Source organism: Homalodisca vitripennis, chromosome X, assembly GCF_021130785.1.
Source record: "Homalodisca vitripennis isolate AUS2020 chromosome X, UT_GWSS_2.1, whole genome shotgun sequence".
NCBI classification, from domain to species: Eukaryota; Metazoa; Arthropoda; class Insecta; order Hemiptera; family Cicadellidae; genus Homalodisca; species Homalodisca vitripennis.
The window spans coordinates 54,579,501-54,606,424 of record NC_060215.1 but is presented as its reverse complement, the minus strand read 5'-3'; the positions used below and the strand labels follow the sequence as shown (position 1 = coordinate 54,606,424).

Genomic DNA, 26,924 nt, shown 5'->3' with positions numbered 1-26,924 from the left:
CAACTTTTTTTCTTGTTTCGCAAGTTAATAAATAGTTTTTTTTTGGCAATTATAGTAAACGATTTGGATATTGATGAAGAGTGATTTTGATAGTTAATTGTTTTCTAACAGTCAGTGCCTCCAAGACAGCCAAGAAAGCGCCGTGAGCCAGTATGCCATTCTGCAGTAAGCAATCCGTGGACAGCAACCCACTCAGCTGATAATAAAAACTTTGATGAACGGTACACCACAAGATATTGCTCTTGACGATCAATGATGCCACAACCACAGGAATCACTAGACCTCGTATAATCACAGGAGTGTAGCGGAAGGTCTCTCTGGACAGGAACATTCCAACAAATCTTGTAATATATTTATTTATACTGATATTTAAATGTTGAAATATTAAATTATAGTTTTATGGTAAAGCCAATTTTTTACTCGACTTAAATCAGTGGATGTCTGGGCCTCATGTGCCGTGTCATACCACTCACAGCCAGCAGTCCGCACCGCAACACTGTGTCATCAGCGAATCAAAAGAGCTTACCTTGGATGTTAAATTTCGAGATATTATTTATGTAAATTATAAAATGGAGATGGTACTTCCCCGTACTATACTATACTTTACAGCTACCACATTACTCTTGAATAAACTTATGGATACGAGCTGGGAACGAGGTTCTACATAACTTATAAACCAATGCAGTGATCTGCCTGTTATGCCAATTAGTTTTAATTTAAAATATATTAAATTAAATTTATTAGATTTGAAAACTGAAATAATATTGTAATTTTTAATAGGAAATGCTCTTAAAAGCTCAAAAGTAAATATTATATTACGTGTTAGTGAATTTATTAAATACTGGTCCACATCCTTAATAAACTTCGTAAGGATTTCATCCCATTCCGGTGCAGACTTTCCCTTTAAGGTTTTAACTACGGTATTCCTGTTGAGTAATCTCCAATGGAAATCCCACCATCGATTGCCTGCTGTATCGCCAATTGTGGTTTTGTAATAATTAAATTTACACGCTTAATGAAGCAACTATGAATTTCTATACGGGATGAAATATGTTTTAAATTGTACGGTTTTTTCCTTTTTTGTATCTCGGTTATGACAGGAAGTAATACGGTCAGATGAAATTCAGGTTCAGTTTGCTTTCTGCAGTGAGTTTTACAATTTTAAAGGAAGATTAAACAGTAAAACTTCTTAATAAATAAGTGTGCACACAAGTTTCACAACTTCACAATTTTATCCATATTCCAATCTCCTAAAATCATAATGTTTCCAAATTATGCAAGAGATGTACAATAAAAAATAAATTCCTTTTGATTTTTAGTGGCACAATGTAGTGATCGCTTACTGTTGATTTCAACAATACTAACAATTTATAACAGGACCTGTCTCATCCAAGCGTACATTTTCTCCAGCGAATTTGAAAGATAATTTATTATATTACAGTTCATATCACTTGCAAAAAGATGTACGTTAGCTGCTGCATACACTAAAGTTGAAATATTCGTAAAATGTCCAAATAAATTGGGGTGGACTGGAGTTAGGACTACGAAAACGGCCTTTCAGTTCACAAAAATATAAAAAGTATATTTCGGTTAGTAAATTAATTACCAATCCATGTTATGATAATATATGTAGGTGATAAAAACCATACCATAACATACGACAAAAGCCACATTATGTGTTTCCAACAAATACAGATTATAGAAATAGAACGGGGTTGCTCAATGATGATCGTTTGGTATATTTCTTATTTTATTGTAAACTTTATTCCGATTTTTTTTATTGACACACGATAACTTGTTGATGGCTAATTAAGTTCAATATAATTAGACCAGTTCTGCCTACCTGCTTGCTATGGAAAGTTGGCCCGAAAATAGCTAATGACTCATTAAATACAACACGATAAATGAGGCAATAGAAAAAATGCAGTGAATCACGGTAGAGTTATGGCCAACAATCGTCCACCTCTGTCACGTTGGGCCGGTAATTATAGAGCCGGTAACTCCGATCGGCTAGGAGCCGTCCTAGGTTTTTATTCCGTGAGATTTTTAAATGGGATACTGCAGTATATTAGATGTTATTATTTATGTGGAGGTAAATGGTTACACATTCTTTGCCTTTCGTATTAAAATTGTATTCTTAAGACTATTACTCATTATGTCTAATTGGGTTAATTTAACTAGAGTTTTAAGCATGGAACTTGTAGGAATAGCATGATTGTAATTTTAAGTAATAAGTATATTTAATTAGAATAAATGTTAATGTGTCGATATTCTCATCTGTTTTATCATTTTTACAATGAGACACAACAAATATCATAGTAGCCACACTAAACGCTAGATACATAATGTCGGATCCACTACTTGTTTTTAATCTAGCTAAGTGCAGGTATTGCTCATTATTCCAATGTGTGAAGAAAAATTAAAAATTGTCACGGGTACCACATTTTCTTTAAACACAGAAATACTTGTCTTATGTATTGTGAACTAAGTGAAGAGCTTTAAATATAATTGTTTTCTATTAAGTCTTTTATTTTATATACTGGTTTAATGTGAATGTAAGGGTAAGATTTTAATTCCTCCTGATGATAGCCCTGAATTAGAACATTGGATTTATTTTATCTATCTCCAACGATCCCAACTACACAATTGTCTCCCAAAACCAAGTAACCAATAATAACCATTCACTTCATTCTGCTAAACATTGCATTTCTCATCCTCACTCTTGGGTTTCTTTTTGGAAAACAGTGCATCAGATTTAACGATGTTGTTGTTTACACATAACGTAGCTATGGTGGGAAGGGTTGTTTCAATGTGACTTTTGAATTCAGCTCCAGTTCACCTTCATCTTAGTGCAGCTATCACAGACTGAACTCCAGGAATCTGCAGTCTTGTTCGTCTGAAGTGATCCAAAACAACTGTGCATTTGATGTGGCAATGAGAGGAGAACCTCTTTACCCAGATTACGCTATATATATTTTTTTTCTAGGTGTGTCTGATATCCAAACGATGTAAAAAGTTCGTTTGTAGCTTCTTCCTACCGAAATTTTGTTATCTCTTCAGACGAACATGAATCCAGATTCCAGGAGTCAAGTACGTGGCAGCGTCAGATTCCAGACGTTGCTCTAAGCTGACTTACAGCTGAACTCAACATTCACAATGGTGTTTATATAATTATGCAATTTGGAAGGGCTCAGATAAAGTTATTTAATTTACCCAATACTTTAGGAATTATGAAAAACCAGTTGTGTAGTAAAAAAAGTAGTACTTAGTAGAAAATATTAACTTTACCAAATGTAAATTTTCTTAATTTAGTACTTAGTATTTAAACTCCAATGACAATGATCAATAGAAATAATAGGAACCAAACTACACACTTAACTGATAGAAACACGTATAGAAAAATATTTAAATAAAGACACATCTAGAGAAGTGAAATTTTTTTATTGAGTTGAAAACTATAATAACAACAAGTAGTAAAATAAAACCGTAACATAATTTTACCCGTTAAGAACTTGTAACGCAGCTATTATATATGTTTGCCGTTTCTATTTTGAGGGTTTCTATTTTGAATTATGAACCATAATTTTGAATTAAAAGAGCTCTTAAACGGTTTTATTATGAATGTTGGCTTTATTATTGTATTGATACGTACTTATCTTCTCAAATTTACACTGCTATTCAGCTTTAAAAAGAAACCCTACAAGCCTCAAATTTTGAGAAATATATTCACTAGCAAAAAAATCTAATTTTTATATTCTAATTTAAATGGGTAATAGTATAGTTCAAAAGTATTTTTAATGTATGTTTATCATACGGTATAACTTAAAATTTTTCAATGAATCCGTGCTTTTAAAAGATTCTGTTCTGTGCTACATAAGAAGATATTTAATTCTCTTTATTTAGTACAATATACAGTATGTACGGAAGAGATAAGATTCTCGAGTTCAAAATGGAGGTTAAACCTATAAAGTTCACCATCTTTCCTTCTTAAATACATAGGAAGGTCTAGTGTAGTATTATCAATTTCAGAGTACATATTAATCCTGAATTCTCTTAACAATAGACATTTTCCTAATCTTGTTGGTATACCTATTTTGGCTTCAGTTCTACTTCACAACAATCAAAAGATTAGCGTTTAGTACATTTCCCTTGAATTTCATAAGTCATTTATTAATTGCAGCTTATTCAACTGCCTTTGATGTTAAACACGGGTACACGCACGTAAGTTTTTACTGTGAAGTTTAATTGTACATCTCCCCTTGATCATAAATAATAGTGAAAACCTACATTACATTTACTATATATATATATATATATATATATATATATATATAGTCTGTAATATTAGCTAAGATATTGTAGCTAAAGACGTGTGATTCCAAAATTAAGTTTACGACGTAGGGAACCTTTACGCAGATGGCCCTAACAATTTTTTGGTTAATATTAAACGCTAATTTTACACCCATAAAAACAATAGTTTTTCTTTAATAATGCTGTATTTATTTTAAAAAGTACCATTAGATTCATACCAGAATATTATAATAACCATCACGCCAGTGGCATTTATCGAACAATGTACTGTTACAACGAGTTGCAGAGGTTTGCGAGATTGGCGGTAGATTGCAGCAGCGTGCTTCACATATCGTTCATTGTGAAAATGAATGGAATCTGTACATCAGAAATCTTTGTATGTTACGTGTTTAGTAAGTGTAAGTCTGTGATGGTATTCTTATATGAGTTTCGACGACGATGTTGTGCTGAAACTCCTGTCACTCGTTTTATTAGTCTACGATATGAACAGTTAAAAAAGCAATATACTCGTGTATTATAAGAAAATGTTGAAAGAATGCAGAGAGTCTTACATTAACTACAAAATCCACTCTTCGTGGAAGAATAGAACTGAACATTTCCACGTCTGCTAGTAGTACTCATATATTGCCCGACAACTAACTGTGATATTGTGCAAGACTGCGTTACTTCAAGCAGTTTGTACACATAAACGGTGCGTGGATGTGTGGGAATTCTTACTCAGCAAGAGGCACAAGATGACAGTTTTCAGACTCGTCAGGGATTACTGATGAAGTCATTTGAATGGCAAGTCAAACCCTCACTATGTAACACGGTCCTAGTGTAAACTCTTCAACATGGAAGAGAATGTCCCAACTGGGTGAGTTTTACACTTTGAGTATAGGTGTATTGCCTAAGGTAACAGGCTGAACCCACAACTCGGCACAGCAAAAACCGATGTGTTACTTAAATCTGGGCAACCTTATGGATGTCAAGGAGCGGCACATCACTAACCGCAATTGTCGAAATTCTGGGGTTCATGGGCACCTCTATATGTCTATTCTTTTGTGGGAGATGACTGTTGGAGATGGTGGGGTTTGTTCCCTAACCTCAGAGATTCTTGCTAGCCTCAACAAGGGAGTGCCAACCATTCCTATTTTGACTGGAGAGGCTGGTTCAGAGCTGGCCTCCCCTTCTTCCGGGGAGACATGACTTTGAGATGTATTGGACTAATTCTTCCTCATGGATCTCGATAGGAGGCGGCCTCTACTCTCTAACCTTACCCATCCTGAATATCCTGTCAATCCGGAAGCAGCGCAAAGGTTCTTATAGGACTAAGTGCAATTTATAAACTTCTTATCCTAAGGGAACAAAAGGTAAAAGGCTTCACAAACCCCTACACGCTTGAAAACTAACTGATTCTCCATTTAAAGACAGGCTTGGATAACTTTTTTCAGCAGAATAGGCCACATCCTCACTGGAGAATTGAAATCAAAGAATTTTGAATAAAACGACTTTAATAATGAATCGGGCACATGTGACCTACTATCTTGATTTTAACATACTCCATAGGATCCGTTTGTGTTTTCCTTCCAAATACAGACATAACAATATGTAACGCAGTAAAACGCCGTCGAAACAGTAGGTTCTGACCTCTAAACAGTATTCTATTTCAAAACAACGTATAAATTAGCCTCTAGTCAGAAGTAAGGTGCTTTCTTAAAAGCGTAACTTTTAGTTAGGTGTAAACAATCTACATTTTATCTGTGAATAAGAATTTATAAAAGTGTATTGCCTAATTAAGTACATTTATTAATCCATCTTATTTCAAAGATAACTGAAGTATGATATAACAGTTTTATAGTTATTAACATAAAATCTAAAGTAACACAATCGAACGGTAACTTTAATTGGGTCATACACTAGTCTGTAACAAGAGATTTACCGATGTCATTACGTAACTATGCACTAGAAACCTCCGTTTCACACACTATACAACACAGTTATTCTCTGTGCTTTGAATTAATTGCAGCTTGAAATTCATATTACCATCCTTGATTATAACAAATTATACTATGTTACATAACATCCTTTTTTGTGTCATTGTAAAGATGATTAGAAAATTTAACTTATAAGGTAGAAACCTTTCCTAAAATGACACTTAATTTGACAGTTTGTCATGTATTTTATTCCCTACGATCTCATGTTGTACTTGCAAAACACTAACAAAAGAATGGGTTGCATCTGATTGCTTTTAAAAATCTATGATTATGCTATTTATATTTTACATAAAAGTGCACACTTTAACAGTCACAAAAACTGATATCCAGAAAATTATTCTGTTATAGGGTGTAAAATAAACACGAAAAGCAAACACAACCTAATATTTTTAAGTAACAACCAATCAGTCTCAATATTGAGTAGCAATCTTATTGGAAGTGTATGTTTTCTTTGCTTTACATGAAATTATTTTTCTAGGTGGGGTTACAATTTTGTAGCCATCCATGTCTTATGTTCACGACCTGGCGGAGAAACCACAAGTGGACTAGTCGTGAACCATTCCATAGGATTCTTACAACGATAAATAACCCAAACACATTTCAGAATTGTCACAGTCAAAATAGGAACCCAAACGTGGGGCACGTACATGCATGGCCTTGTATGTCCAAGAGTACTAAATCTCACTATATTTGATCATTATCTTTTACGGACAAGTTTTTCACATCGTTTAGGAAGATAGGCTCATTTTACATTACCTCACTGCATGCGAAACTTGATACCAGTTTACCCAGTGAATTTGCTAATGTCAATTTTATTCAGTGTTATACATCTTATTAAGGTGCATTTTCTTCTTAAAAGTATTCATTGCGGAACTTGATAGCTTTAAGAACATTTTTATCGCACATTAATATAAATGTATGTAGAAGGAAGGAGATTATTATTTTCATACTTCGTCACTAAACTTAGGAGGACAGTTGATCAACCATTGATACATTACTTATTAACAGTTAATAATTTTGTAATAGGTCTTTTTTCCTTTAATTAGTTTCAATAAATGTTAATAAGAGTATATAATGTCTTCTTATAAGTTTCAGCTTCTTAAGAGAAGTTGGCAACTTTTACCGAGTGAAGTGAAAATATTATCCAGTCAACTTATAAAATTAACACGTTTTTAAAGCTATCTTTACTATCAAACTTTTTAGAATTCTAATTTATAATAAAAGCAGACGAAGCCGCAGACGTGTTAAAATATTTATCCATATTTATAATAGAAACCCCAGGAAATGAAACCGGATATTTATATCAGGAGTAAATAATGTTTAAGTAAATATGATGTTTCTCTCGTTTAATACTTAGACATTTTCATAGCAATTTATATTTGCTGACTACGTAAGTTAAAGGGAAGGAAAGAGTCTCTGTAAATACTTTGTGCTCGCAGCGACGTATCAAGAATCCTTTCAAACAGTGACGAGTGAGACTACAAGAAACAAAAACCTTTATAGAACATATTTTCTTTTGAGTGGCAACCATTGAGGTACGTATATTTATCACTCTTCTTCATTTATGTCGCCTTAATTTTTAATTTTTACACATTGCTGTTTTTGCTCATATTTTACACAATTTCAGCATTCATAAAAATAAGTGATTTCATGTTTTGGGTAAATCTACCACACATTAAACCAAATCGAAAATATCATTTTTAATGTTTGTTCATTAGGTATAAACCTAATGAACAAACATTAAAAATGATATTGATATATTAAAAATGATATTTAATCCGAACATAAGTTCGGATTAAATGTGTGTGTTTATTCGCCCGATAAAACAATTAAGTGTGGCAAATTGAGGTTTACTACGGCTTTTAGTAGCTAAATACGTATTAGTACCTATTGTATAGTGGAGTAGGAACACAAATAGAGAAGTCGTGTCAGGATCATCCTGCACCTTTATGTATTATTTATAGCTTTTTTACCCACATGGATGTTCAAAACATATAGTAGGTAAGAAATAACAAATTTTCCATCTTGTTTCAAGTTCTTAACATTTTCAAAGCATTGTGCAATATTTAACTATCAGTGGGCCTATCCACAATGTTGTAGTTGCTTAAAGTAAATGTGGGATAAACCATGAAAATGTATTATCCTAAATTTCACGTATTAAGCCAATGCAAATTTAATTTATCGTTATTATTTCAATACTACTACATAGGCTAGCTTGCTATATTTAAAAAAATATATAATTATCTTTAGAGATTCTCGAATAGATTGAACATCATTACATCAATAATGTATATGCCACAAGGGTGTACAACCAATGTTGTGCTTAAGAGTTAATACATTTGGCAAAATCACAATAAAGTCATTCCTTTATGTAAAGCTATAAAAAACTATTTTATTGGACTTATTACATATGGATCTAATTTTTAATACAATTTCGGAGTTTTCGATGTTGAATAACGCTGTTTATTAAATTTAATAAGCAGATTATATTCATAAATAGTTTTGAAAGGAATTGATGCCATGTTTGAATTCGATAAATGACAGTGTTTTCTTTTATATTAACTGTATCCTAACAGCATTGTACATACAGAATACGATGCAACACTGTTATTATAAAAGGTATACAAAATGTAAATGAGCCTTAGAATATGTATAAATTATACAAAATTACTATCCAGCCACCCAAATCGATGGCACGTTTCTATGTTGACAAACTGGTGAAGTATACAGATAGACAGTCAATACGGTTGACTATGTCCCCTCAATGTCTAAGCCAATAAACAGCTTCGTGCACAATCACATGGCACAGGATCTAATCGTCTCAGGGCGTTGAGGTTTTGCTGGATTGGATGTCGCTGTTCCGTAGAATAACCACGAGTTTTGCACGAGACAGCCACATGAACTTGAGTGCTGTAGCACAGTTTCCACCAGAGGTACAGGAGCTGCAAGAATCAAGTCTGGTCCCTCACGTATGGGTCCTCAGAACTATACATGGGTCAGTACTGCGGGTCACATTAGCCATCGGTAACTCTCTTTACACATTTTGCTCTTATATGTTTATTCTTAACGCCTTTGTTTCAGTTTATACTTATGGAAATGTAAACCAATTAATGAATAAATTTAATTTTTAATAGTAGAACTAACAATAATAGAATTGATAAAAATATAATATTACCAAGAAATGGCACGTATATATCGATATTAAGTGTAATGATTAAATGATTATGCAGACGTTGATTGGCTATATTAAATTACGTAACCACTCAACTATGAGATTGCCCTACAGATATGACGTCAATATCTAGCATGACATGACAATCAAGGGAGACTCCACCCGCAAATTGACATCATTGACGTTTCATTATTAACCATATGTTATTTTAACCAACCTCTATCTTTAATATGCAACGGTAACCTAATCTTTTAAATTCTTAGTTTTAGTTAAAATTTTTTTACAATTTATTGTTAATTACTGTTAAATCACAAGGATATTATTTACCATTTATTAACAACCATTGATTAGCGTTAGAACTGACAGACGGACTGTTAAATAAAATTATGGAATATTGGCTTTAATTTACGTATTTAATGTAATGCATTTATGAAAATAATTGGCTTGCAAGGATTAATGGCCAATATATGCACATGTGATAAATGGAGTCATTTGAATTACCAGGAAACTTGATAATATATCATGTACCTCTAATTAAATTATCTGAAAGATCAATTTACATTTATTTACGGAGTTTATAATATGTACTCTACCTTGAGGAACAGCTAAGTTTTAACTTATTTACAGTCAATGTAAAATTCGAGATGTTTCTAGATACGGATTCTAGTTACTTTTCACAGTTAGCTATCTACATTTATGTTATCTTCATGTATTATGATCCGATTCTAGCTTTGGACCTCCGGTATACGTATTCATGTTTTCATTTTCTATACGCTGAATGACATGAAATCCCGCATACAGAACGATACAGTTATATTTTTAAATCATAAAACAATTTATTTTGAGCTTGTCAAGAACTAAGCTGATTTTTTATGTGTGATATTCGACTTCCTCTATCTTTAGTTTTTACTATCCCAAAAAGTTTTGTAATTTGGTTAACTCTTTACGACATTTGGAATACATCAGAGAAGTCATAGCGGTGTCACCAAACATATTTCATCAATACACCACTCAATGAATCGACTTTTATATGGTTCGAATTCCAGATTGAAACACGATATTACTAGAAAATTTTGTTTCTTTTTACGCTTAGCCTTTACACTGGACTGCGTCATCCGTGTTAAAATACTAACGTACAGTACTAAAGTAAAGAGTCTTGGGCTAACTATCAGCATAACACTAACATGCTGTAGTAGAGATCTGCAATAAACTACTTTCAGGTACGCACTGGCTGAAAAGATTTTAAAACGTTTTACCAGCCGTGGTCAAACTTATTCTGGTGAAATCACTAACATTCCTTTACTTTACTTAGTGCGACTCTTAAATGTCATGACTATATACTTATACTGTTTACTGTACGCTTTTGACGTACCAAGAGATAAGCACACAACTCCATACTGTATATGATTAAATATTTTAAAGCTAGCTGATCAGAGACTTAAAAAAATTCTTTCCTTTAGTCATTCTTTTATTAACACAAAATTGCCAAAGTATTTCTCTGACGATTTTGAGGTTGTAGCCCAAAGCAGTGCAAGTGTGTCCTTAGTCCTGAGTATGTTTCACCATAGAACCATTGCATATGACAAGTCTTTTACAGTATCGGCTTGCCGGCTGTGGGATCCCCTGACTGTTCAAGTCACCTCAATATCCAGCCACCCCCGGTTTGTAGCGTCATTAAAACGGTATTTCATGAAGCGGATGATCGCGGGAGGTGCGCCCTAGGTCTCGGGCTGGGGTGAGCTGGGGAGCAAGCGGTATGATTGTGAGACTGAATGGTTTATGCTTTATCAAAGTTTCTGTTTAAATATAAAGTGTAATAAATTTATGTAATTTATATCATCCTTTATATGATTATGAAGGAATTTTTGGATTTTAGCTTTTGAAGATATATTATTGTTCATTCTTTATGTATGATTGCTTTGCATATATCCATTTAATTGATATGATTAAGTGTAAGAAAGAACCTTGAGGTCCTAACTTACAAAAAATATACATTTATAAAACATGTTATACATAAAATTACAAGTTTCTACATATGATTTCAGATTCATATTGTCATAGATAAAAACGATTATTTTATTTAGCAAATTGAAAATTTTAGTTTTGGAAGAATGTTATAAAGTAATTTTACACCAGACTCTTCTATGAAACGCCTCGAAAGTTAGAAGTAAACTACAAAATGACGATTTAAAAATATGAATAAATCATTCTAATTTTGAATGGCATAGTAATCTTGAAAAGTTTGTCATATTTCTAAATGATTTGTTAGGCCTATTATTTATATAAATTTGTAGCCTTTTAACTAATTAATTTTTTGATGTTATCCAATGTTTGTGAGTTTACTTAAGATGTTATCAAAACATAACAGGATTTTTCTTCTCTGCAAATATAGAATAAATCGATGTCTTTATTTGTATAATACATTTAATATATCTTTATTGATATCACTCTTCGTTTATGTTATAATTAAAGACATTTTTAATTATTATTTTATATATAACCCTGAGGTTTAAAATTACTTCATATATTTTTGGAAATATAAATATTTCAATCCAAGAAACAATTTTAGACCTACTTTTTGAGTTAGTTTCATTATAGGATGATGATTTAATTATGATAATGAACGCACTGTTTTAAATACATTTAAAATGATTATTAGGTTGACCTGTGTAGATTAAAATAACATTTAGGTGTCGGGCAGATAAATTTTGTTTTATAGTTCACCTTCCACTAACGCTCTTTTATACTTCCAATCTACATTCGCTACCTCAGAGCAACAGTGGGACATGTACCAAAGACCCTACTTTCGGGAATCAGCGATCAAAGTTTTTCATGTTAGATGATAGCAGTTTACTTCTTAAACATTTGCCTAATTGAAACTAAAAAAATTACCAAAGTGTCATCTGATACATCTTTAAACAGTTTTGCAACAGTTACATGTAATTAGTACCTCAATTATGTACATAAAAAAAATATAAAATAAGACCTGGCACGAATGTCCCACTGTAGCACTAATAAATCATACTTTTCCAAATCCTTGTCTCAAGTATAATATTTACACTATCATTTAGAATAATTATTTTTAATGATAATAAATAATGATGAAATAAAACATTGTATTTTAATAAATTTTTTATTTACATTTTTAGAACTTTTATACATACAGCTTTAAAAAAGTATTAAATTTATCAAGAAAACATTGTTTTAATCATCTTCATCACTGCTGTCCTGGGCTATTGAAATGACCTTTTTTGAGCTTTGTAAATTACAATAAAATTGGTGATGTGCTTTAGGAATTAAGTTTTGCTGAAACACAATGATAATAGATCCTTTTCCTTATTATATGAAATAAGAGGTGCTTCGGTATAAGCTTTCTTCAAAACTACTCGTAACTCCTTTACACTCTTTCTAGATTTTTTTCTTGTGTCAATTTCTTATGAAATGTTCGTCTTTATAAGACGTCTTGTAAATCAATTAATATTCATTTTCTTTTCTCACTTTTACTATCTTTACATCGTTCCATGTACATTTCTCATCATCCTTGTTTTATAGAAAAATTTTTGCCCATGTCTTCAGAAAGCTTCTTCCAATCGTAGAAGTCTAGAGTTTCCATTTCTTTTACATTATACGGTTCCCCTGATATTTTGGAGGTCCTAATAAGCATGGATATTTCACTAGGAATATAAATTGGACCACTTTTCAAAATTCTTTGTTTATCTCTTTCAATGCAGGAATGAATACTGTCTGCTTCATTTTCCGTATGACCGACTATTAGGTATTTATGTGTAATACTTTCAATATGCATGGTTTGAATGCAAAATAGGTACATGGCAAAGACATACTTGTTCTTATTTTGTGGTACAGTGTTATCACTGTAAAATATTAAATTCTTCTTGTCCTCACAGTGTTCCTTAATGAATTCACAAACGCAGCTTGCAATTTCTTCTATACCTCGGTTGCAATACCTTCGTTCCATAAATAACAATAACCTTTTTCTTTGTGAAGTATCCTTATTAGAAATGTCAGCTATTGTAAAATTAAAAAACATTCAATTTAGAATTGTAATAAAATAGTGATGCTTTTACCCTATGGCAACTGGAATACTGCCCCCTAAATCATACACTGCTAACATCAGGTTTTTGTCACTAGCACATTTTTCCTTATCCTTTTATTTCTCCATTCTCGAAAGTGAAACTTCTTCTCTGTGCTTTTTCAGATGATCTTCCTTTTCTATTTGTCTTCATCGTTCAAGAGTTTGTACTCCTCGCATTTTAAACATAAATCCTTCTTTGGCTTAAAAAAACTTATATTTAACTTGGTATTGCAAACTGATTCATACAAATATTCATTTACGTAGTTCAAACCTTTAGTCTTGTTTTCTTCTTCATACATCCTATACATCATTGATAAGTTTAACTCACCTTCCAAGTATTCCTTATTAGTTCTTGCCCTACAGTAATGGTATTCAATCCGTGGGAAATGATTTATGTGTTCCATTACTGAATTTACTAATGCATCTTCAGTTTTCTTCTGTTTCCCATGCTTTCCTCTTGGGTCTCCCCCAGTAAAAACCATAAATATCACTTTTTTTATGAGAGTAGATATAAAATTGTTAGAAATAGCAAATGTAGATTTAAACATTAATTTACAAACTCGCTCTCTTCTAACCATCTATCACAAGATAAAACGATGCGTTGCGTTTACGAGCTGTAAGTGGTCGCTCATTATTGTTTACTGGAAAAAAGAAATGAGTTTTGATATGTAGTCTCTTTTTCTTGTAATGTCACACAGATTGTAAAATTTATCAAAGATTGTCTTGCTACATGCATTTGAAAATTTCAAATTACGCTTTAAAATGCATTTGTCAGTACATGATACTCCTATAATTACAAGGTCAAAAGCATTTACCTTTCACAAGTCTGACTTTTGTTTATTCAATATCAGCCAACTTTTTGGAATTATTAATTATTTTTAATGTTCTGGAAGAAAACATTGCACAAATTGTGCTAAGAAAACACTTTTATCATAAGAATAAAACTAAACAGTATGATCTTAACCTTATTTCAACACAAAAAAACAGCTGGTGTAATATTGGGACAACTTCAGTGCACTGAAGACAGAAACAAAGGATTAAAAGAGCAAAACTGGGACAACTCAGATATCCCACTGTTTCACTATAATATAATGGAAAAAACAACTAAGTGTTCCATCAGGATATCTTTTATATTGCTTTAATTGTTAGATATCTTGGGAAACCCACTCTAGCACTGAAATCTACATCTCCAATAGAATCAAAAACCTATCATAACCTCAAAACACTAAAAATCTCAGATGTCCCACTGTTGCACTGAGGTAGCGCATATTATATTTATTTTGCTCAAGTATCCATTCAATAATGTATTGATTTCATATTATGGTATTTCAAGAATGAAAGTCATAATTCAAATTGTCGGTTTACTTCGCTAAAATGGTTTCTGTGATATATCTCATACGGATGATGTAAGCTTACAGTAGTATGTTACATTACAAGTCGTTTTTTATGAAATGCAACAAGCGCAAACGTTGTTATTGTTGGCATTTCCAGATCCCGAAAAGTATTATTATAATTCTTTGTAATTTACAGAAATTTTATATACACAATTTTTAAAACTCTACTTTGAATGAAAGGTTATTTAAAATTTGTATTAAATCAAGCTAGTTCCAATTACTGTTTAAACCAGAAAACTGTATTATTTTATTTTATAAATAATTGCCGTGTATAAGCGATAAGAAGTTAACTATATAAAGTGTTATATATCAATAACAATGCAAACTAAGTATTATGTGAAGTGAACTACAAATACCAGATTAATGTTTTACAGTGTACTTCATGGTTGAAAAAGTTCAATTCAAATGTTTTTCTTGATTATTAGTTGATACTTTTATGTATATGTGTATCACAAATGCTATCAACAATCATAATTTATTCGTTGTAGGAGTTTGGAGTCAAAAGAAAGGTCTACATTATTTCTCCTTTCCTTTAATCTCCTCAATTACTTCCAGTTTTCCCTAATAATTCAGTTCCTATTTTTCGCTATTTATTTTAAAATAACTATGACTGCTGTAAAAATTGTGTTCCTTTTAACGTGTTGAAAATCTTAAAATTATGAGATATCATTACCTAAAACCATTTCATGTTGAAAAGCTCGACAATTAATGGCTACAATACATTAATGTAGGTCTATCTGTTTTATATCATCATACAAATTCCTAACTATTTTCTTCGGATTAATTTGGGAGACTTTTGGTTGAAAATAAATCTAAGTAATAAGAAACGGAATTTTTCTCCCTTCATTTCCAAGTGTAATAAAAACCAAATTGGAATCAATTTAACTTTATTAATCGATATGTGGTTATACAACATTGATAGGCTTAAATTTAAAGCAGTTTTGAGACAATATAAAGAAAGTACTTTAAGACTACTATAAGATAACGAGTACTGTATCTCCTTAAAGTATCACTGATAGTAGGACTCAACCATTTCTCTCTCAATCTGTTCATTTCTCAATCTTTATCAGTATTTAAGAGTCAGACGGGTTTTGCCAATTGTGAAGCCTTGTCGGCGCGGTACGGCCTCTCTGTCCCTTACACGCTACGTGACTAGCAGTGCTACAATTTCGCTAGTTGTTGATAATCCAGTTAGTACAAGTATTTCCGGAGGACGGCCCTTCTGTCCCTTACACGCCACGTGACTAGCAGTGCTACAATTTCGCTAGTTGTTGATAATCCAGTTAGTACAAGTATTTCCGGAGGACGGCCCTTCTGTCCCTTACACGCCACGTGACTAGCAGTGCTACAATTTCGCTAGTTGTTGATGATAATCGAGTTGCAGTAGTACAAGTATTACTGAAGGACGTCCCTTCTATCCCTTCCACGCCGCGTGACTAGAAGTGCTACAATTTCGCTAGTGGTTGTTGATAATCGATTTGCAGTGGTACAAGTATTACTGAAGGACGTCCCTTCTATACCTTCCACGCCGCGTGACTAGAAGTGCTACAATTTCGCTAGTGGTTGTTGATAATCGATTTGCAGTGGTACAAGTATTACTGAAGGAAGTCCCTTCTATCCCTTCCACGCCGCGTGACTAGAAGTGCTACAATTTCGCTAGTGGTTGTTGATAATCGATTTGCAGTGGTACAAGTATTACTGAAGGACGTCCCTTCTATCCCTTCCACGCCGCGTGACTAGCAGTGCTACAATTTCGCTAGTTGTTGTTGATAATCGATTTGCAGTGGTACAAGTATTACTGAAGGACGGCCCTTCTGTCCCTTCCACGCCGCGTGACTAGCAGTGCTACAATTTCGCTAGTTGTTGTTGATAATCGATTTGCAGTGGTACAAGTATTACTGAAGGACGGCCCTTCTGTCCCTTCCACGCCGCGTGACTAGCAGTGCTACAATTTCGCTAGTGGTTGTTGATAATCGAGTTGCAGAAGTACATGTATTACTAGAGGATACGATTTACTGGGCTTGCCGATAGATTTAATGCAGTCTTCAGGTTGCTTAAAAATCTCACCTTATCCTAGCCGAGATAACGTCATCGGACTTCAATAAAATGCTAAGGTTACTTAGTTGTAGTTGAACGAATGGTTTTATAGATTTAAATATATTGCATTACCTGTAAAGTGCAAGTACTGTCTTTAAATGTACATATAATATTTTTATAGACGCCAAAAGCCAGTTAACAAACCAGATTAGCTATAACTTCTAATATCACACCACCACTGTAAATGTTGCCCCAACTAACCTTGTGGAACATTTCACTCCAGAAATACCACGACAACAATAAATCCACACAACATCTTAGATTCGATAAGCAGCGACAATGAGGGATAAGAATGTCTCTCACTGGCCTGCAGCAGCAGTTAATTGACAGCTACCGTACTCGACTTGTTACCTTTATTAATTTTATGATGGATACATAATTTACGAACTATAAGCAATATACATTATTATAGTTTTAATTTTTCTTCGTCATAATACAACTTAAACTTAAAAATAGATCTTGATTTATTTTGTTTTTACTGATCGTCTTTAAAGGATAGAAAAACTATTTTATGTAACAAATTGATTTATGAACAAAGATTTCCAATCTAAGGGATGTTTTAATCCTGAATTTTATAAATAAACAAACATAATCAACTGGAAGATTTTTCTCTCTTTTGCACCCTTTACTGGAAAATAACTCTTGTTAGGAGTTAAAATATTCACACGCCATCGCGGCGACATTCAATGTGGCTTAAACAATTGTCACTTGGTCCACTCATGTGGTGAGTGATGGTATTGAGAAAGATCCCATCTCGATCTATAACTCATACCTTCTCAGTGCAGGCCCAGAACTGATCGAACAAGGGTATCATTTGGCAAATTTACAAGTTTAGCTGGTTGGTAAGGTGTCCCTATGGATACTTGATGTCAGTAACGGTTATCGGGAGAAATCCCTACTCTAGAACCTATCCACCAGGTATTGACGTAGCCTCCTCTGGACCTCTAACAGGAATATTATTATTTAAAACAATTATGCGTAGAATTCTCATTTCCTTAACCGAGTTATCTGTAATTCCATCTTGTTAGCTACAAATCACGAAAGCCTGGGACCATGACACAAGGAAATCGTTTAACAAATTGTATAATTATGTTCCACATATCAGGTAAGGTTGCAGACAAGCGCGCACTTTAGTTAGGGTTGAACAACGTTTACAAAAATGTATGAACGTTCGTTATAATAACGTTTTTGGAATTATTATATTATAATTCATATATAAAAAGTGTATGGAATCGTACATTACATATTTATTATGTAAATGGTCAATATATATTGTTTCCATCAATAAAACTTGCCAAATGTTTTATACATAAAATCTCTAAGTGCAAGGACGGGACAAGGTGTATAAGACTTTAGCAACAACAGCGTTGCAAGTTTCCGCGAGCGGCTCGTTATTTGTTTATGGACGGTCGGTCCAGTGGTTTATACACAAAATCTGTAAGTGCAGGGCCGGGACAAGGTGTATAAGGCTTTAGCAACAACAGCGTTGCAAGTTTCCGCGAGCGGCTCGTTATTTGTTTATGGACGGTCGGTCCAGTGGTTTATACAAGTGCTTGTTCTTTAGATGAGTGTTGTTTAATTAATTCTTTATTTCTAAGCCAATATCAGAACTACTATCAGTCCATGCCGTAATTGTTCATATTATTACCTGAACTTTTGTGACACTATTTCATAAGTAACGTATTAATTTGTCTCATCCTACAATTTTAGTTTTCCACCAACAAGTTGCTGCTATTTATACAAATATTATCAAACAGTAAACATCCAGTTATTGGGATAGTTGTTGAGTAGATATTGCCTCAAGTTCATTAAATGAGGCCTGTGTATCAAGTATATCATCCATTTTAAAGTGTCTGATTTTACTTTTGTTATAAATATTTTTATTTTACAAATAATTGAAGAATTGTTTCTACAATTCATCTTTGCCGATAGTTAAAAAACCAATGTGATGTGTATATTGTTCTAGTTTTATACTAATGAAGTAGTATTGGTACTGTGTTTCTCAAAACTTATAGTATAACCATACCAAATATACATTTTGTGTACGAAATATACTATGTATTACACATATTATGGTAGTAATACATTACAATATTATGTATTATTTGATAAGATGCCAAATCAGAATAACAATATAAGAGGTGAGCAAAAACAAGAACAAGGATCCGGCCTGACCGTTAGAAAACAGAAGAGTTAATTTAAGGATGTATCCTATTTCTATACATTAAAAATATCCCAAAAGTTGCGGTTGTATGTTTGTGATTTTACTATGCAACAACTACCATAGTTTACAACTGTTTTAAAATGTATCGTTAACTTAATTTATTTACTAGACTATTATGTAAGCTAAGTAAGCATATGACCGCTTGAACGAAATCCTTCACAAGCGCAGTAAAATTTCAGTTTTTTATTATTATCTTTTTATAAATCGAATTTATTTACTAAATAATTTGAACATTTGTGTTGGCGGCTATATATATATATATAAATATATATATATATATATATATATATATATATATATATATATATAGTAATTTCATTTGAAGTTTTGTGCTAATAAAACTGTTGGATTAAAAGTATACATACATGTATCGATAGTTATGCCTCTAAATTATCGTATGATTACATTTAAGATTGTAATAAGAAGTAGCTATGGATTCTTACTGAAGTGCTATCAGTTTTGAATTAATAATCACTATAAAAGTTCATCAAAGTATTTCGATTTTTTTTTAATTTGACATAAACTTTGCGTATTCGTAGAAGCTGTTTTGCTTTTTTCCAGGGCGACAACACATCGGCCCTTAATTTTTAAATCCAATGATTGAAAATTTGATTTGAGGGAGTAAATATCCATTCAATAGCCATCACTTTCTTTTCAAAGTTATTGTACGTCATTTTAAAGTAGGATTTTATATCGACGCAGTTGAACCGCTGAACTAACTCATAAGTTGTGCAACTGAAATATTATTTAAATTACACAATACTAATATTCAAAATTATGATATATTTGGATTTAGCTAATACAATTATTTGAAAAGAAAGATTTTAGAAAAGAAATAGCGTGAGTCTCAGGTAATTCTAAGCGAAATGATTAACTTATTATGTTTTATATATACACGTTTGATGGATGTTAAATATTTTAAGTCACGTAGCATTATTTGTAAATCAATTAAAGAAAATAAGAAGTTGAAATCTAGCTGTGTTTAGTGAGATTTTACTAATAATGTATGCATATTTTTATTTATCACAAAATTGTATTCCTTAATAATGTTCCTTTTGTAAAATTAACAATGCATTTGCTGTTGCATAAAGTAATTATTACTGTGAATTCTTGCTTGTAAATATTGCTTCTGATATTATACTTTTTAAATTGAAAATTAAACTACAGGATTTACAATTATAAATTTTAACTCAATTGAAACATTTGAGATTAATATATAGGGTCTTTAATCACTACTTTTCCCTTATAACATAACTTACATCTGCATAAAGATGTAGTAGGATAAATTGAAGCATACATCAATAATAGTGCCGCTTCACCAATGCGTGCAATCATCAATCATTTTAGGAGTGCTGATATAAGTGATGATATTCGCATGTATATATTGATTATAACCAACCAATGAAAGCAACGTTTACGAATTATCACTTATTTAGATACTTTTTATACAGTTTATGGTTGTGATAACTTTCAAACTATCTGGTTTAATAATGCCATAATTAATTAAAATCTGTTGGTACGTACAATAAACGAAATATCATAATTTTATTAAGTTTACTATAGTAACATTATGTAGCTTAATACGCCAATCACAGGAAATGATTTATAAGTGTCATAGAAGACATACTAATGTACAATATCTCTCTTTAAAATAATATAAAAACACTGAGATTTGAATTATTGTAGCTGTTCTACGATCCATTCTAAAATACAAAGTAAACATTTATTAGGTATTTTACACAAGAAGGAAATAGGATATCGAACTTTATGAATAATATTGATAAATTAGACATATTTTAAAAATAATTGCGCTGCTGAAACACGGTTAAGTTTAATCATATAAATCACTCTGTAAGATTTGTAGAAAATATTTTAAAAGAACGCGTTTTCAGCATTCTTAGTCTAGCATTAGTAGCAGCACATTTGTAGAGTAAGGTAGATTCGCTTAATAATGAGGCACCGGAATAAAATAGTTTGATTTATTTCTTTTTACAACAAAGTGCTACATCCAGAGCTAGAAGTCTAGGAAAGGACTATTATTTTTCTCCTTTCCTTTCTTCTACTCTACAATATTTGATTTCCCAACTCTATTCATAAGCAAATCATGGTAATTTAAAATAATAATGATAAAGTAATTTATGTTAGTATTTCTCATAAATTAACTTTATTTTAGATAATATTTGATTTTTTTAACTTTGTACATTGCTCAGTTATTGTGTAGCAGTAAGTTTACACCGTTACATAATATGAAGCTGTATAAGTGAGTATTGTTACTAACTCAGTATTAACCAAAGATAGGAGCGTAGTTGGCCAAAATTTTTAAAAAATTAATTATAACATAAATTACTGTGAAAGTTCCGATAAACATAAAACACAACAGCAGTGAATATAATTAATTTTAATTGATGCGCCTATTTTGAATAGGATCTTCGTCGGATTGTCGCCATTTTGATGAGACGTCTCAACATCCAAGCTTATCATAGAGAAATGCATATTGTTTGTGAACGTTGTTTGAACTAACAAACGGAGGCGCTGTATATTACAGGTAGAATGGAAACGTCTAGAAACTTCCCATCCTGTACTGCTTTAAATGTTATTGTGCAATGTTTCCTCATGAATTATTTCTTCGTCAATTAATTCCAAACAGCAGAGCTTAACTCCACAGCTACACAAAGCGTACAGTCTTACGTTGGTATTTTACTGTATTATAGAAGTAACTGCGAAGCAACATATGTTTGGTTATTCAATGAGATGTTCTTTAAATAAATTTACTGATTTAGTCATGCACAACGTACTATTATCTACAGGATTGAAGCCACCAGAACAATTCATAAACTCAAATATCTATCTTGAAAAAGTTCTTTTATTTGGTGTAGATTAAAGATTAATATTTAAAAAGCGTGTAATTTACCTCAACAAGGAAGTTTTTAGCGAAATGGTTATTAGTAATAATGTGAACAACCCAAAATCCTGATGTTAGCGTAGGTTGTGTTGTATTAAAATGGTAGCAATATAAAATTAAGTTCATATTTTTATTTTACATAGAGAAGATGTCTTGGCCGTCAAACAGGATGATAAATGATAAAAGTACGTTGTCGTATGAGTAAAAAGGGCCTAGGTTTCAACTGAAATACAGCTGGGTAAGAGAAAGGACCTAACAGAAGTAAAAGCTGCATTTACTTAACAGAAATGAAAGGGAACATATATTTAATGTTCGAGAAATACAACGGTTTTTTAAGCTAAGCCCGTTGAACATTGTGGAGGATAAGCCGTCTCAGGAGCCACTGGCTCGGATGTATTCAATTGTATTATCCTTCTGGGGTGGATGGCTTTCAAATACATTACACATGTGTATTATGCCCGCTGCAGTTGCAAGGAAGGTTTTTGCGACGTCAACTTATTCTCGTTGTGAGTTTAAATCGAATAAGTCTTCATTAAGGAACTCACGTAGTTCTGTTATAGATTCTCCAACTAAACCTTTATTGCCTCTAAAATTATGTAAAATCTGTTTTAATTATATTTTTATCTGGAATTGCATAAGTTATAAAAAGCGTAAATTATTTTTAACCTAGGATCATTAAATTTGTAAATCTTTGGTAAGAAACAATGCTTTTATACGATTTTGTACTTATACTATGGTGGATACCGACTTACACTCGTGTTAAGAGAGTAGTTAAAAACATTGACCAGTTAAAGTTGTGATAAATCAAGTCCTTGTTGTAGCAATGATTGTAAACACACTGAGAATTAATATTAATTATTAATGAATGATAAACTATATATGTAGTGTCAATTCACTGAATGAACAAAACTTTAAATGGAGCGAAATACTGAATTGTCCGTGATAACGTCGGCAATTGATTAGTGCCTCTGGTGCGGTTGGCGTAGATTAACAGGCAAACCAATGGTAGAAATAGATCAGTGACCAACAGATAGGTTGGATCAAGCCGTTGACCGATCAATTGCACTCTGGGGAAGATATATGTGCCTTGCTTTATCAGTGAGGCCTTACACACCGAAGTTCTCTGGCTCTATTCATCCCTGACCATTGATCAAGATCAGTCTATACCAGATTTAAACCAAAGTGGGTCAAACCATAGTTTAATATTGTCAGCGGACATAGTCGCTAACCTTTATCGTATATTTCAAATCCATAAATAGAGCATTATACCTTTTATGGATTTAACTATGATAATTTATAGGTGCACTGACCATTTACAATTAATTATCAGTGTTACCACAAATCTCAGTAAACCCTAAATATTTTAAATTATCATCTCTAAAATGTATTTTATCTCTTTGAAATATTAGTAGCAGTCCTCATATACTATACTTACATGACAACTTACAATTTTTACGGCTTTATAATTAAAAAATGTATTCTATAAAAACATTTAACCGATACCCACTGTGATAACAAGTGTGATTTTAACATAATTTTCTAGAACCAAACACTTCTTACTTTTGTTTATAGCGCATTTCTTCTATCAGATTGTTGCGACTTGAAATAAAGTTTCGCCTGTGTTTGTTTATATGTATTTTCCATTCCCGAGGAAGTACTTTTTAAAATTAATAGTGTTGAAAATTAAATTATGTACTGTTCATTCAAATTTATGAACATATACTTTAGTGTTGTACTTTTCCACTATGTACAGTTACTGCTTTAGAATTTGATTTCTTCCAATGCATATGCAGTTGTATATTTCTTCAATTTAATTCATTTAAAGAAAATATTCTAGATTTTTAACTGCCTTATTTTTATTTATTTCCTTTTGTGATTGTAATATAGTAATCGTATTATAAGCATTGTACTAAAATATTTAGAAATATTCTTTAATTTACGATAATGATGTCAAAATTTATAATATGATAACAATGTCAGTTTCTTTATCCTATATAAATATATGCATTGTGGTATTGTTCTTTAAAATAATTTTAAAAAATCATTGATAAGTAATTTTTAAATTGTTTTAGTCAATGGAAATATGATCATTAATAAAGCTAACACTGTTTACTGTACTTTTAAGAGTAATATAAACTAATAATAACATTAACCAAACACACATGATACACAACATTATGACATTCAAATGATGCATTCTTCTCTTGTAGTTGACACGCTGAACGTGAGTCATAGCGTTAGCACCCCACCCATATGTTTATTTATAAGCGAGACTTATATTACTTAGATCATTAATAGCAAATTGTACGAGGATATAGGATAACCACAACAAAGAACATTGTTTATTGTTGTGAAATATACGTTACAATGCAAAAATAACCTATAACACAAACACACCCAGTTTTAACCTTGCCGTTTTTTGTAAAATATTAAAATGGTCGCTTACCGTAAAAGCTCGGACGGCAGTATTAAGTTCCAAAATGGACACTGGCCCTAAACACAGCACTTCGATCACAAATTTGAGTATGTGGAGATGACACGAGAGTCGGAGAGTAGAGGGAAGCTGACTGGCTGGACCACTACTGTGGCGATGCAGCATCCCCCGCCTTGCTGACGCACGCGCACGCGCCCCGTTTCACCCTCTAACACGAGCACACCACCCCATCTTACACACGCACACTCACTCTGCCAGCACAATTAGTCCTGCAAGTGTTCGCAGTACGCGACCCACCGTTGTCTAATTCACCCGCCCAGCTTTATGATCTTTATTTACAGCTGACAGAAAAACTACGTTCACTGTTGAACCAAGGGTCGGTTGTCAATGAAGATTTATTCATTGTTTGGTGTTATTTATTGGTTAATAGACATTGGTAAATAACAGAGTATTATAAAACAAGTTTATACTATTGTTAGTTAATATTGGATATATTTAAAACATGTCCGATAAGTATTATTGAAAAAACTATCATCAACGTTAATCACTTAAACTTAAAATGTGTAAGTGTATTAATATTTTTAATATTTTGAAATTTTTCTTAATTGTGTATAATATATATGTAAACATATAGTTGTTAAAGTGAAAATGTCATGTTAAGAATTAAAATTTAATTTAATAGTATTGATTTTTTTAAACATTTTTATTAACATTACTACTTTATCTATTTTAAAATATGCATATATAGGTCTATACTAAAATAGATTTATCGTGATTAGATTACTTAGGCCTATTTTAAATAACTAGCACCAAGTGACTTCTCGGTAACTAAAGTAGTAATGTTAATAAAAATGTATATATATATATATACTCTGAAATAACAAATTCTAATCTAGGACCTGTTTGATATAAGTTACAAGTTAACTTTTAACAATTTCGCAAAATAGTTTTTAGCATTTTTTGTTTTTTATAAATACAAGGATAGCTAACTTTACAGTCTCGGTCTCGCTGTAGCCACCCACCTTCAGTCAACACATAGTTTCATCCTGAGCGATATGAGGTCAATTGAAGTTAGTTTCACACCGTGGCCGATATATCTCAAGAAGTTAATTGGGTAAGCACTGTTTCGGCCTCTCTGTGGAAACCCACCTTCAATTAACATACAGATTCATCCTCTCACCGAGCGATATTAGGTCAATCGAAGTCAGTTTCACACCATGGCCGATATATTTCAAGAAACGTGTAAGGGTATTTTCCCTCTCGCACTACAGTTCTATCCTGCAGGAACACCTACTTCCGCACCAGTCTTTTGTAAGGGAATTCTAACCTGGGTTACTAAAGTAAAATGAGAAACACAGATTAAATAAAATACTTGTTTGCTTTATTAAATGATATAATTATGATGACATTTCCCCGTCTATGTACAATATATACAAGTAAGCTCTATTTCTTTAACCCTAAATATTTACAACTTGGTGTTCCCTTGAGAATTCCCGCACTGGACCTGAGCTGGATGGCCGAGCAGGGTATCGAACCACGATCTGGTCATGTGCAGTCCTGGGATAGACTGGTAGCCCCCGTAAGCTCCTGAATCTCCGTTGAAGTACTCAATGTCTAGTAGCAGGCTTCGGAGATCGGCATAGCTGTCATGACTATGGTCCCTGGTTGATACAACGGCGTATAATGTTCCCTAGCTCTATGTCCTCTCGACTGGCTCGCAACCATCACAATAAACCACAATTCCTACGAGTAACTCTGATCAGGTAGAGAACCTGCATCAGAATCCATCTGAAACACACAAAATCTATTGATATGTTTCAGATAACATGTGGAGGGAGTGGTTGGTTCATCCAATCACATCGGTTACTAATGGCACCGGTGGCTGATCACGCTCTTCCTAAGTCCCGCGGGCTAAAACACGCACCTGGGGAGTTGTAGGTGGCTCAATTCGCCCATTCGAAGTAACGGGAGCTCAGCATGGAGTCCGGCGGGCTCAACACGCCCATGCGGGGGTGTCGGGGGCTCAACGCCCGTCTACTTGTCGCGCCCTTGCCAGCTCCATGCCAACAGTTTATCTAGTAAAGAGTGGGGGGACGGGGTAGTCTGGCATGGTGGGCCTGGTAAGCAGTAGGGCAGAGTTTGACTTCGTATTTTATAAGTTTCGTAATTTCATTTAATTATGTAATACTATTTATATCGCTTTTTGCGACCAAGTATTGTTCTCCCGATGCAAATACTTGGGGATATCAAATACGTACTTCATTAGAAACGAATTGTGTAAGACATTTCTCGGCCCAGTGTGGACTGGAAGACTTTGATAT

The 26,924-nt window shown here is 32.7% G+C and overlaps 1 protein-coding gene across 1 annotated transcript in view; it reads right to left on the bottom strand.

The window, feature by feature from the left end:
* LOC124368998 (C3 and PZP-like alpha-2-macroglobulin domain-containing protein 8) overlaps positions 1-24,782 on the bottom strand; it is a 393,079-nt gene extending 368,297 nt beyond the window's left edge. The window contains exon 1 of the mRNA XM_046826596.1: positions 24,616-24,782. The gene's annotated coding sequence lies outside the window, so the exon portion shown is untranslated. The remainder of the gene's footprint in view (positions 1-24,615) is intronic.
* Between the last annotated feature and the right edge of the window lie 2,142 nt (positions 24,783-26,924).